Below are 13,744 nucleotides of genomic sequence, written 5' to 3' on the forward strand. Positions count from 1 at the left end.
TATATCAAAGCAAACAAGTACTCATTTTAATATGCAATCTGAATAAGTCACAAAAGCAAGAAACCTTTTCATATACAGACGACAATTGTAACAAGGAAAATCTTTTAAAAAGCACTTCTCTACATAAAAGACTTTTATCACACCCTTATTCATGTGATACGTAGACCGTATTCAGCTCTTTCTTTAATTTGATATTTGTTGGTATTTGAACAGGTTTTTATCATATTTATTAAACTTACTTATCATTTTGAGATATATCAATATTCTTGCTAAATATACTGAGCCAAAGTTAGCTTTAAAACTGTGAACAGCGTCGTTTAGGATAAACGCTTTGTCTACATTTCACTCAGTGTAGCACAATCAACAGAGTGAAAGAAATTGACACTCTCGTCCAATCAGGCAGAGTGTTGCATAATACGATAAGCAGAAAACTTCCCATCTTGAAAACTGTAGGTTTAGAAATGCACGTAGATACTGGAAAATGTTGAAAGAAGCTGCTGGCGTTAAACCAACAAGTATCCCTCTATCAACGTTTGAGCAATATTTTAGAGCAGTGAATAACCCAGAAGATAGATTTTTTGTACCTGACGAAGATGTATTAGAATTTAACAATAGATATAGGGAAAATGAATTTAAAGTTATGTTTGAAGAGTTGAATACTATTATATCTGAAAATGAAATTAGAATAGCAATAAACCAATTAAAACACAATCGTTCTGCAGGTCCGGATTTATTACTTAATGAATTTTTCATTGCAGGAAAGGACATTTTTGTATCGTAATTGTATATTCTGTTTAACAAAATTTTTGAAATAGGATACTTCCCTGACAGATGGTCAGAAGGTTACGTCATTCCTTTACATAAGAAAGGAAGTATTAATAATGTTGAAAACTACAGAGGAATTACACTATTGAGTAGTCTAGGTAAATTATTTACAAGTGTCATAAATACTAGATTGAAAAACTGGGCTGAATCTTATAATGTATATGTTGAGGCTCAAGCTGGCTTTAGATCAAACATGAGTACTATAGATAATGTGTTTGTATTAAATGGTTTAATTTCCAATTTTTTAAATCAAGGGAAGCAACTTTTCTGTCTATTTGTTGATTATAGTAAAGCATTTGATTATGTTGTTAGAGAAAATCTCTGGTACAAACTTATTAGATTAGGATTACGTGGAAACATTTTAAATATAATTCAATCGATGTATGATTGTGTGAAATCAAAGGTAAAATACTTGAACAACTTGAGCGAAGAGTTTACATGTTCACTCGGTGTCAGACAGGGGGAGTGCTTATCTCCCTTTCTTTTTTCTATGCTGCTGAATGATCTGGAAGAAACATTTATACATAGTGGTATTGAGGGTCTTGATATTCATATGTTTAAACTTTTTCTGCTTTTGTACGCCGATGACATTGCCATTTTCGCCAATTCTGCTGAAGAATTGCAACAATGTATACATTTGTTAAATGATTATTGTAATACTTGGAAATTAAAAGTAAATGTATCCAAAACTAAAGTGATGATATTCAAAAGGGGTGGTAGATTGGCCAGGGATCTGGCGTTTTATTATAACGGAAACTTAATTGAAATTGTTACGAAATTTACATACCTAGGTATTGTTTTTACATGTGGAGGCTCTTTTAGCACTGCGCAAACAACGTTAGCAGGTCAAGCGCAGAAAGCAATTTTTAGTTTAGAGAAATACCTATATAAATTTACGTATATTAAACCTAGACATAAGATGGATTTATTTGATACTTTAATTGCCCCAATACTGAATTATGGAAGTGAAGTTATGGGTTTTAGTTCTAGTCAATCCATGGAACGTGTACATATGCAATATTGTAAAAAAGTCTTAGGTGTTAAAAAAACAACACAGAATGATTTTATATATGGAGAACTAGGTAGAATATCCTTACACTGTAGACACTTATTTAATGTTATTAAATACTGGATAAAAATCTTAGGTAGTAAAGAGAACAAGTATATAAGTAGAATTTATCAGGTATTGAAAAATGATTTTGAAACTAACCCAGGAAGACAGAACTGGTGTTCTCAATTAAAAGGACTTTTATGTTCTCTTGGCTTTTACGAAGTTTGGCTACAACAAAGCGTAGGTAATGCAGATATGTTTTTAGAAATAGTTAAGCAAAGATTAAAAGATAATTTTGTACAGAATTGGCATGAAAGGTTACAAGAATCGACTCGAGCATTATTTTATAGAACTATTGCAAATTTTAAATTTCAAGATTATTTAGATTATTTCACGGTTAATAAACTTTGTCAATCTTTTGTAAGATTAAGAGTGTCATCTCATAGGTTACAAATAGAAGCAGGTCGATGGGCAAGACCAGTAAGAATCCCAGTGATTGATAGAAAATGTGTAATATGTAATAAGCTAGAAGATGAATATCATTTCATACTTGAATGTTCAATGTACTCTGATTTAAGAAAACTTTACATACATAAAAGGTATTGGAAACATCCAAATATGTTCAAATTTATTGAGTTGTTAACGCTAGAGAATACCATATATATAAGAAAACTAGGAATTTATGTATATAAAGCATTTCAAAGAAGAAACGACAGGTTATATGGTACACGTGAATAAATGTTTTTAGACATGAATAAGATATCACTACAATCACGTTTTTGTATAAAAGAAAATAACCATCTTTAAGTCAATAATTCTGAGGCTACTTCATTATCTTTACTTTATGTGTTTTGAAGAAATTTATCCATGGTATCTGTCTTGCATGTATGTTTTTGTAAGATTGATAAATTTGTGGATATAGTATATTGATGTTAAAATAAGTAGCCTTTCTTACTTTTCGTTTCGGTAAGATCGGTCGCTTAGCCGCAGTTAGTATTTTTGTGTGTGCATATGTATATTAATGTGTTTATCGTTTGACAATATAAATGTTATGCAACTGCATAACTGTCAATTCTCACTAAGAAATGCAGAATTTATACATTGTATAATTCCTGAAATTTTATCAGAATGAATGTGTCTACTATATCATTATTTTATATACAAGTGTAGTTGATACATTAAAAGAAATATTGTATTAACATAATCTAAATCATTTATGTTAAATGAAAAGGTTGCAAAAAATATTTGTCAGACCTTCTCCACATTGAAGTGTATGTAATTATATATATGTTTTCACTGTTCGTCATATCTGTATGTATGCTTGTTATGCCATGATGGGCTAATAGCCTTATGGAATAAATAAAATAAAACTGAAACTGAAACATAAATCTTCCATTTTGATAAATTATCTATAATGCGTTATCAAGTAGTTTGATTTGCAAACTGAAGTCGCGTGACATAGGTAACGAAAACCAATTTAGACGGCGTCGCCGAAAAACACTATTTTCTGGTGCAAAATTTGTTAGGTACATGATATATAGAAAATAAAATCAAAAATAGATTTTTCAATCGTTTAGGTAATAAATAATATGGATATATACCGCTTGTAATAAACCTTCTGTTTGGCTCACCCCAACAAGGGGGTAAAGTAGGATATTGACTTTATTTGAAGTCATCAAAAACAAACCCTTTGACTGGCTATAATGCCATATAAATATAAATAAATTTTCTATAAAAGGATGATAGATACCTTTATATTGTATCATAGTTGTATATGAATAATTCGTTTAAAAAATATGCTTTTTCGGTCTGTCATGTTCTCGCTTTTAGAAAATGGGCGTGGTGTGCATTAATTGGTGTATGTTTATTAATTAATGCAACTGTGAGTGAGACTGAAGACCACCAGTGACAAATGAAACTTTAAGTCGAAAGGCAGGAAGACTGGGGTAATTTGTGAACTGCAAAATAAGAATTGTACGAGTATATTCAAAGGCTTTACTCCGAGCAAACGAAACACGTGTTCAAATATATTTGCTTATTTTGTCATCATCCGGCTTATGTAGAACCATGTGTCTAAACATTTATGTTAAATTCTACAATTCTTTACAGTTCAGAATGCTATTTAGTTTACAACCGCATTAAACAATAATACTATGGAACGTCATAGCTGTCAGTGAAAAACATATTTTGTGATTTGATCATTATTTCTTAGGTAAAATTCATTATGATCTGTGATTTAGTTGTTACGCTCTGTACAAACTTTATTGTATTCTGTACTTTGATCGTTATTTCTTGTGCTTAATTCTTTGGCAAAAACCATTCTGCTTTCAATTGTTATTTGTACGGTGTTTATTGTATAATGTGATATGATTGTTAAATCGTTTGCGAAATTAAACATGACCTCTGGTTTGTTCGTTATGTTGTTGACAAACCTCTTTCTGCTTTGTGGTTTGGTTAAGTTTTATAAAAAATGCAGTATCCTTTGTCACGTCACCATTTCGTTATGCTGATGCAATTTATACCTTGACATCGTTAAACATCGAGTAACTGCCGTTGACACTTTTACGCCATACAGTCTTATGCCATAGAATAATTCTGTTAGACTTGAGCTTACAGACTTGACATGAAATGAAGCTGACATGAAAAATATTTTTGCTGGGTTTAACGTCGCATCGTCAAAGTTGTAGGTCATTATTACTGTCATATAGCAACTTTCCAGCTTTGTTGATGCAGGGAGACCCCAGAAGCCCCTCCGTGCATTATTTCATCACGGGCGGGCACCTTGGTTGAACCACTGACCTTGCGTAAGCCAGCTGAATGGCTTCCTGACATGAAGAATTCAGCGCCCGGATTGAGGCTCGAACCAGCATATGTCAGGGGCAAGTGATTCAAAGTCAACGACCTTAACCACTTGGCTACAGAAGCCCCCATAAAATTATAACTGCATTATAATGAGGCTTGCGCAAGGCATATGGACCAAGGCACAGACCATAATTAAATTTACACCTAGAGCATACTGAAGTATTCACAGGATCAAATCACCAAACAATATGCAGTGTTATAGGACATAAGGACTAAATGACATCGCATTATGAAGTTTGCGGATACAGTAGAGGATAATGCAGATTTTACGGGACATACCGAAAAATATATCATAAGAGACTCACATAAGATATAATGACCGACCTCAAGACAAAATTCGGCTTCCATGTGTCATATGAACCAAACTACAGAGCATAGTACAGTTTGTATTGGACATATCCTTCCCGCGGCCGTAATGTAATAAAACGTATTAGCATCTGATAACTCTTTCACGCTTCTGTAGAATCAACATTTATTATACGAAATTCATTCTGAAAATATTTCTGAAATGTCTAGATCTGCAGCTCTCAAATACGGAAATATCTTACATCCAAGGCATATAATGACATTTTCAGACAGCAAGGACCTTTTGAACGATTTGACGAGGTTCCAAAAATCTCCATAACCCTTGCTCCGTTACGGACCCAAGTCCATGCGCTAACATTTAGACGGAATGAACCCTGCGCGTGACCCCTGACTATAGACCAATGCAAATGCGACTTTCGTTTTCAAGTTTAGCCTGTTTAGTTTCATTTTTTTTTACTTCCGGAAAAAGTTGAAGGTCGTCTGATGTCAGTTTCTGTGTTGTCAAAAACACACGTATGCCCGGCGTCCTAGTGATATAAGATAATAAGGTTAGCAAAGGACGTAAGGATCAGAAAACAGAATGTAAAGTGTTTTTTTAGAAAGAAATCCGGATACATTTTGATTTTTTTTTCGAGATATTTTAGGATACAATGATTTTCCTATACTAACTACAATTACAGGTTGTTTTATTCTATCACTGCATTATCAATTTAAGCACTGTGATGTCCATTAATGGTATCTGAACAGCGTTATAGCATAAAAGGTTTGGAAAAAATAGCAGACGTTTTTCTGTGAATTACTTTTAAAAAATTATATAACAATTGAAAAACCTGCGTGAATGCTAGGGATGAGGAAGAGAATTAGATGGCAGAAAGTTATACATCCGCTTTATGATCTTAAAAATGATAAACTTGACAAATATGTGAAGTTTCTTGCCCTATTTGATAGCACGGTGTTGTAAATCTGTCATGAAGATATATTCAAGTATTTTATTACCACAAATTTAAAACATGTTCAAGTGACAAAAATCTATCTTTTTCATCGTCTTTCTTCACGGCAACCAGTTACCTATAATATGCATAATCTTTGCTTATACAAAAAAAATGCAAGGCGGCAAGTGATTCTGTCTTTGCGACCAGTGCAGACAAAGATTAGCCTGCACGTCCACGTAGGCTGATCATGGTCTGCGCTGTTCGCAATTCAGTCAGTAAATTTTAGCGAACATCTCTTTGATAAACAAGTGGTCCTGCCTAAACTGAATGATGGACCAGTCCATTTTAGAAATTTAGCAGGGTAAAGGTTAAACAAAAACTGTCGGGCTATAATAATCAAAGAGTTTTGCGGTGAATGGGGATCTATTGCCGTTGCGCTTTCTTCTCCATCTCTCACTTCTCCTCATCACTGTTGGTCGATGTGTTTCAAATGGGCAATAAACTAAACAAAAAGAAAACATTTGAAAGCCATATGGTGACTTTTTACAGCAGAAGATAGGAGTTTGAATGACAGAAATAATACATAACGGCGATTTACACTAAACAAATATCCTCTAAATGTATTTTTGTAAAACCATTGAAACAAACCGTAAATAAAAAGATATGTAAAGATGTGATATCAAAATATCCCCGTTTTCAGTTATGTTAAGTTTGCTGAATCAGATATTTTATCTGAAATGAAACTGCAGGAACGTACTTGTAATGGGGAAAGAGGTGGGGAATCCGTCTTTCCAATTGATAATGGTATAAGATATGACATTGGTATATAATGTCCGCTTTGCAGTATTGGCAGTGGTATAAAATATTGACACAAACTTTAAGTAAACAATCTAAGATACTTGTAGCGCCCGTATAAATCTGTCGGGTATTTTAAAGCATTTTAAAGCATTTATATGGAACGAATTTAAAAACACTTCCTAGTTATAAGATATTAATTGTGTATATAAAATGTGTTCGCTACAGGCAGCTGCTTATCTCTAGCTTATTACTCATACTACTCTCAATCTTTGCTTAAACAATCAAAGTACTGAAGTACTTAACTCAGTGCTTAAGTACTGAAAGGTTGGCGGGCTCAATTCAAGAAAAAAAAGCAGATCTGCAGCATGTGAAATATCATTGAAAAGATTTTTTTCTATATCAAACTGTGGAGAGCATGATGAATATTGGTGTGAAATGAAAGCCACAAACGTTTTACACCAATAGATATGCCTATAAAATAAATACATGTCATATTGTTTAAAAGAAAGGTGCTGTAATATTAACGAAGTGAGACGCTTTTAACTAGAGTGCAGTCTGAAATTTCATTTCAATAGTCCAGTTGCAAATTTTGTCATCACTCATTATTACTACCAAAGAAGCAATCTGAATCTTTCTGTCTAAAACTGAATATAAACTTGAATCTAGTCCCGAAATATTTTCTGTGGTGAGATTCTAATGGCATTTGTTTCAAATACGCAATATTCTAAATGCTCAGGTGTCTCATTTACCCAAGGTTTCTCTAACTGTAAGCTCATTTCTGCAGTTTGGTAGAAACGATTGTTTATGCAATATTCTACTTGCGATAGATTGGTCCTTTGCGTGTCATTGAGCTATTTTTGTTCATGAAAGATGGCCGAGGTCTTAGGGATAGCTTTCGATTGCTCACTTTTCATAAACGAACCGCCATTTTGTTTTAGCTTTGATAAGCTGTACAGTAGTAAATAAATTTTCTATATGTTCTATATAAAATTAACAATCTTGTGAAAGTTGTAACACATAGCCAGGCCCATTTTTCAAAATGAATTACTAGCCTTATGTTCTTACATAACCTATGAACCGCAAAAAAACACCCTGAAAAGTAGGGGTCATGTATCTTCTAATAGAGTTTTTTTTTGTCTGACATGTCAACACTATGGAATATCTTCCAAACTGGCAGCTAAAGTTTGGGTATGAACACATGAATAATAAGGTTTCTTTACATTCTATAAATGGCAAAAAATCTCCTTAAAGATGCTACCAAAATGTCAAGTTTAGGTCCACAATGAAATAAAAAATCAGGAACTGGCTTACATAAAACATGAAAATGCCACTTTAACACGGAAAAAATGGGGATTTTTCCCCCGCCATTATCACGGAAGTGCTGCTTGATTACCTTTCTAGTACTATTGATTGTGCGTACTGTAATGTTGTAATATAAAGTAATAGAAGGAAAATGCTGGGAGCCAGAAATCTAAGATGTTTGTAATTGAAGGAAAAAGCTTGGAGCCAGGAACTGGAGATGTTCGACGTTTTAGGTAGTTTTCATAGTAAAATCCTATCGTAATACTGGCTTGCTGAGGCGAGCCAGCAACAGGAACTCGTTTAAACAGTTCGGTTACTACCAATAAAAACTGAAGAAAAGATCCAAATGTATTATTTAGGAGTTACGCAACTTTTTTTTTAAAATTGACATTCTTTTTTATTAGATCTCTATAGAACTTGCACACGAAAGTAATCCTAATACATTTCAACTTTTTTCGAGATTTTCTATGCCACAATAAAACAATTACATTTACAGGTTGTTTTATTTTATCACTTCCATAATCAATTTTATATAAACTGTGATGTCCATTAATCCATTAATGGTATCTCAGCACCGATATAACATAAAAGGTATTTCAGGGACAAAATAACAGATGTTTTTCTGTGTATTAATTTTAAAATATCAGACAACAACATTGTACAAAAAACCTACGTTAAGGAAGAGAATTACATGGCAAAATAGACTGCCACATATCCGCTTTAGGATCTTAAAGATTATAAAATTTACAAACAAGTGAAGTTTCTTGCCTTACTTGTAAATCTGTCATGAAGATATTCTCAAGTATTTTATTATCACAAATTTAAAACATGTTCAAGTGACAAAACTCAACATTGTTCATCACAACAAGTTGCCTGTAATATGCATAATCTTTACTTAAACAAAAACTGCAGGGCAGCAAGTGATTCTGCCTTTGCGACCAGTGCAGACAAGATCAGGGTCTGTCCTGTTCGCAATTTAGTCAGTAATTATTTAGTGAACACCCCATTGATAAACAAGTGGTACTGCCTAAATTAAATGATGGACCAGTCAATTTTAGAAATTTAGCAGGGTAAAGGTTAAACAAATTCTCAATCTCTCACGTCTCCTCGGTGTATTTCAAATGAGCAATAAACTATACAAAATGAAAACACTTGAAGGCAATATGATGACTTTTTACAGCAGAGGATAGGAGTTTGAATGGCAGCAATACTAAATAAAAGATGTTTGCTCTCAGTTCTTTGAAATAAAATAAAGACACAAATAACTCTACAATATGGATACGTATCGCAGCGTCCTGGTGCCAGCAGAGAGATTTTTTTTCTTACGTACGACTTAGTATCTCCTACGCAGGACTTAGTATCTCCTACGCAGGAGTTAGTATCTCCTACGTAGAACATAGTATCTCCTACGTAGGACTTAGTATCTCCTTCGTAAGACTTAGTATCACTATGTCCTACGTAGGAGATATAAGTCCTACGTCCTACGTAGGAAATAGTATGTCCTACGAAGGAGATACTAGGTCCTACGTAGGAGATACTAACTCCTACGTAGGAGATAGTGAGCCGTACGTAAGACAAATTTAAATCTCTCTGCTGACACCGGGACGCTGCCATAGATACGTCTTAAATACCATAAAGGGGAATAAGCAAGAATAGAATTAAGAAATAATATACAGCAGAACCAGATTTTAGTATACGGAAAAAGTACGAAGAGGTTATACACCTGCGGAACAATTTCACGAGGGCCGTTAGCCCGAGTGAATTATAAACGAGGCGAAAAAGCAATTCGTGTTGTTAAGACATTTTAAAAATGGTTCTGCATTCAAATTTGTCTATTATGTTAATAAGAAGATGAAATATGGAAGCACTATTTTATGCCACATGTTAGAAGCCAATTACAATACGTCGACGTCAACGCGTAAGCATGTTTTAACAGTGTTAAAATACGGGAAAGTAATTAAAACGTCTCGCAGAACCTAGAAACGCGTGGGTATCTAATGACTTATCTTAATACCTGCACCAGTATAAAGATACACGCTTCACCGTTTATAACTGTAAAAGAAACCTAGAAATCTCAAAGAACTATTTTACTTTTTTCTCAACATAGATATTTTTGACCCAAGTATGACCCAATGCACGTGGCGATGCGTGGATAAAAGATAGATTGATTTGACTAAAACCCTTGAAAATGCATGATTTTCTACATATAAGAGAGAACTATTTTCCACTCGTGAACACCATATTTTACATTTCCACTCGTTGCTGTGCCATTGTGGAAGTCTGGTTATCAACCGGTGAAATAAATGTATTTTGATTTTACACTAAACAAATATCCTCTACATGTATCTTGTTAAAGCCATCAAAAACATATGAAATAAAAAGAAAATGTGCACAGATGTAATATCAAAATATCATTTTTTTTTTGTTAATTTTACTGAATCAGACAGGTAAGTGTAATGGGGGGGGGGGGGGGGGGGGGGGGGGGGGGGGGGGGGTAAATTATAATGGGGAATTAAGTGGGGAATCCGTCTTTCTAATTTGACATCACATTGGTTTATGATATCCGCGTTGCAGATTGTCAGTGGTACAAAATATTGACACAAAATTTAAGTAATCCAGCTAAGATACTTGTGGTCGTATAAATCTGTCACGATTACTGTGACGTGTATTTTAAGCATGCTAAAGCAATTTCTGTGTCACGAATTCAAAACGCTTCCTAGCCTGTATATAAATCATGTTCGCTACAGGCAGCCGCTTATCTCTAGCTTAGTACTCATAATACACTTAATCTTTACTTAAATAATCAAAGTACTGAAGTACTGAACACAGATTTTGTTTGTTTTGGGTTTACAGTATTTCAGTTATGTAACGGCGGGCAGTTAACTAAACCAGTGTTCCTGGATTCTGTACCACTATAAACCTGTTCTCCGAAAGTAACTGCTAACTTCCCCACATGAATTTCAGACACAATGTCTTTTATCAAATCGTCACGGAGAACATACCCTATCGTGCAGAGCTCGAACTCATTTCCCCCGGCGGTCCGTAGGGTCTGCGCTCTTCCTATTGAACTAAGCGGGTGGGCTACTGAACTCAGTGCATCAGTACTGAAAGGTTGGCGGGCTCAGTACTGAAAGGTTGGCGGACTGAATTCAAGAAAGAAAGCAGGTCTTCATCATTTGATATATCAATGAAAAGGTTTTCTTCTATATCAAACTGTGGAGAACATCAGAAATATTGGTGTGAAATGAATGCCACACAAGTTTTGCACCAAAAGATATACCTATAAAATAAATACATGTCATATTGTTAAAAAGAAAAGTATTGTAATACTAACGAAGTGAGACGCTTTTAACTAGAGTGCAGTCTGAAATTGTGATTTCAAAAGCCGCATTCTTTTATGGTGGAAGGGCAAAGCGCGTCTTTTCAACAATGCTTTGCACACTATATCGCACACGAAACGGTCATCTGCAGTCCTGTTTTCATGACTTACATGAGGACACAAAGGAATCCGTGGCCTATGGTTTCGAATAACTTGCCACTCACAAGTGTCTGTTCGAAACCTCCCCTGGTGCATATAAAACTTCAGTGTTAGGAAGCCATCAAGCTAGCTTACATAAAGCCGACGTTTCTACTCAACTGCCCCGCCCGTGCCGGAAATAATGTCCGAAAGGCCAAGTATATCATAGGATGAAACAGTCACCATATGATATGAATTGTGTGTGTCAGTTTAAACTCAAAGCAAAGAAAATAAACAAACAAAACAAACATGAGGACGCATAGGGATATTTTACTTGCAGATGAACCAGGTGCCTGTTTTGAATGATACGTTATTATTTTGAATATTACATGAACAATGTATTTCAAACATTTAAAAACTTAAAAGTATTTCTTCAGTTGAAGTATAACCTTTTTGAAAGAGGTTTATACAATTTTACAAACAAATACTTTGTTGGTAATATTGTTTGTTTGTTTGTTTTGGGTTTAACGCCGTTTTTCAACAGTATTTCAGTCATGTAACGGCGGGCAGTTAACCTAACCAGTCTTCCTGGATTCTGTACCAGTACAAACCTGTTCTCTGAAGTAACTGCCAACTTCCCCACATGAGTCAGAGGTGGAGGACCAATGATTTCAGACACAATGTCGTTTATCAAATAGTCACGGAGAACATACGTCCCGCCCGAGGATCGAACTCACGACCCCGCAATCCGTAGATCAACGATCTTACCTACTGAGCTAAGCGGGCGGGATTTGTTGGTAATATTGCGTATTTCAAACGCGCATTCATTCAGAATGACGACTGGAGTTGGGGAATGGAAATCCATAGTCTCGAATCACTTCTCCATACCGTTGTTAGTTCACAACCATGGCTAAGAGAGCCCAAGCTTTTGTTTCATGTGACGAATCAAATCCGTAAGAAAATCCTTTTGGAATCAGAGAACGCAACTCGGCTGGATTGAGTCTGTTCATGAGAGGTAATGAAATATTCACCAGCTCTTACGTCCAAAGGTTTAAGCGGAATTTTTTTTACGGACAATAACACCAAGTTCAAGTACGGAGCGACATTTTACGACCACCACACAATTAATACATTCTGCTGTTGTAAATGTCAATCAGATCTAATAGAGCCTATGGAAACATAGAACCTGCTGGTAATAGAATAAAGAACATCTCTCTCGCTCGCCTTTAGCACACGCTTAAGCAGAAGAATGAGCCTGCTGGATTGCGAAAGTTCAAAGGGTCCTCCAATGTATCCACTCTTACCTAAAAGCAACACTGGCAAACAGGTTTGTGGAAGATGGATGGGCCATTCCATGTACCCAACATTACCTTGAATAGTACCTTGAGGGTCCCCTGGGGTCTCGGTCATCGTTAAATTTCAAAAGTTTACGTGGTATCTTTGATAACTGCCGATGAAACAGAAACAAAACAAAATAACATTTTTATGAGTAATTTGATATCTGCGTAAGATCTTTATGACCGATCCTCTGTATGACACGTATGAAATATATATTACTCGCTTTCGGTGAAATATTTTATGATAACGAAAACCAATTTAAGATACAGAGCCCAGTGGGATTGTAAAGTACAATAAATAAATCAAATCCGTACTGTGATTGGCTCCTCTATTTTAAGAACGCTATATAAGACCAGAGAAAAATGCCACCGTTATCAGTTCGTTTGAAAATACAATGACATATGGTACACTCATGTGGAGTGGTTCGTGACCATTCATAGCTGTTTTTTTTTTTCAAGTTTTTTGATAACAATATTTTTACGAGAATATTAAACCAGATCCGTTTGATAAAACAAAAACAATCAGACGTTATTTCGCAATATAAAAGTTTCATTATAAACTTTTCTTGTACAAAAGAAAAATGTAAAAATGTAAAACAAAGATATTCTGAATTAGAAAAAAATGGGTTTATTAAGCATCATGAAAATGAAAATAAACGCGACGATCAAAGTAACTGGGAATATATACTGCTGACTTTTATTTTCTCACGTTATGTATCCTTGTAATACAACATTTTCAACGCCCCAACCCCTTCCATTACCAAATCATATTAAAAATATCGGCCATGTTGTCATGTGAACGGGATTTTCAAGTATCGCATGTGTCATGTAGGAAGTGTTTCTTTACCATCGAATGTCCTGCTAAATGCGGAAA

Source organism: Mercenaria mercenaria, chromosome 10 (assembly GCF_021730395.1).
Source record: "Mercenaria mercenaria strain notata chromosome 10, MADL_Memer_1, whole genome shotgun sequence".
NCBI lineage: Eukaryota > Metazoa > Mollusca > Bivalvia > Venerida > Veneridae > Mercenaria > Mercenaria mercenaria.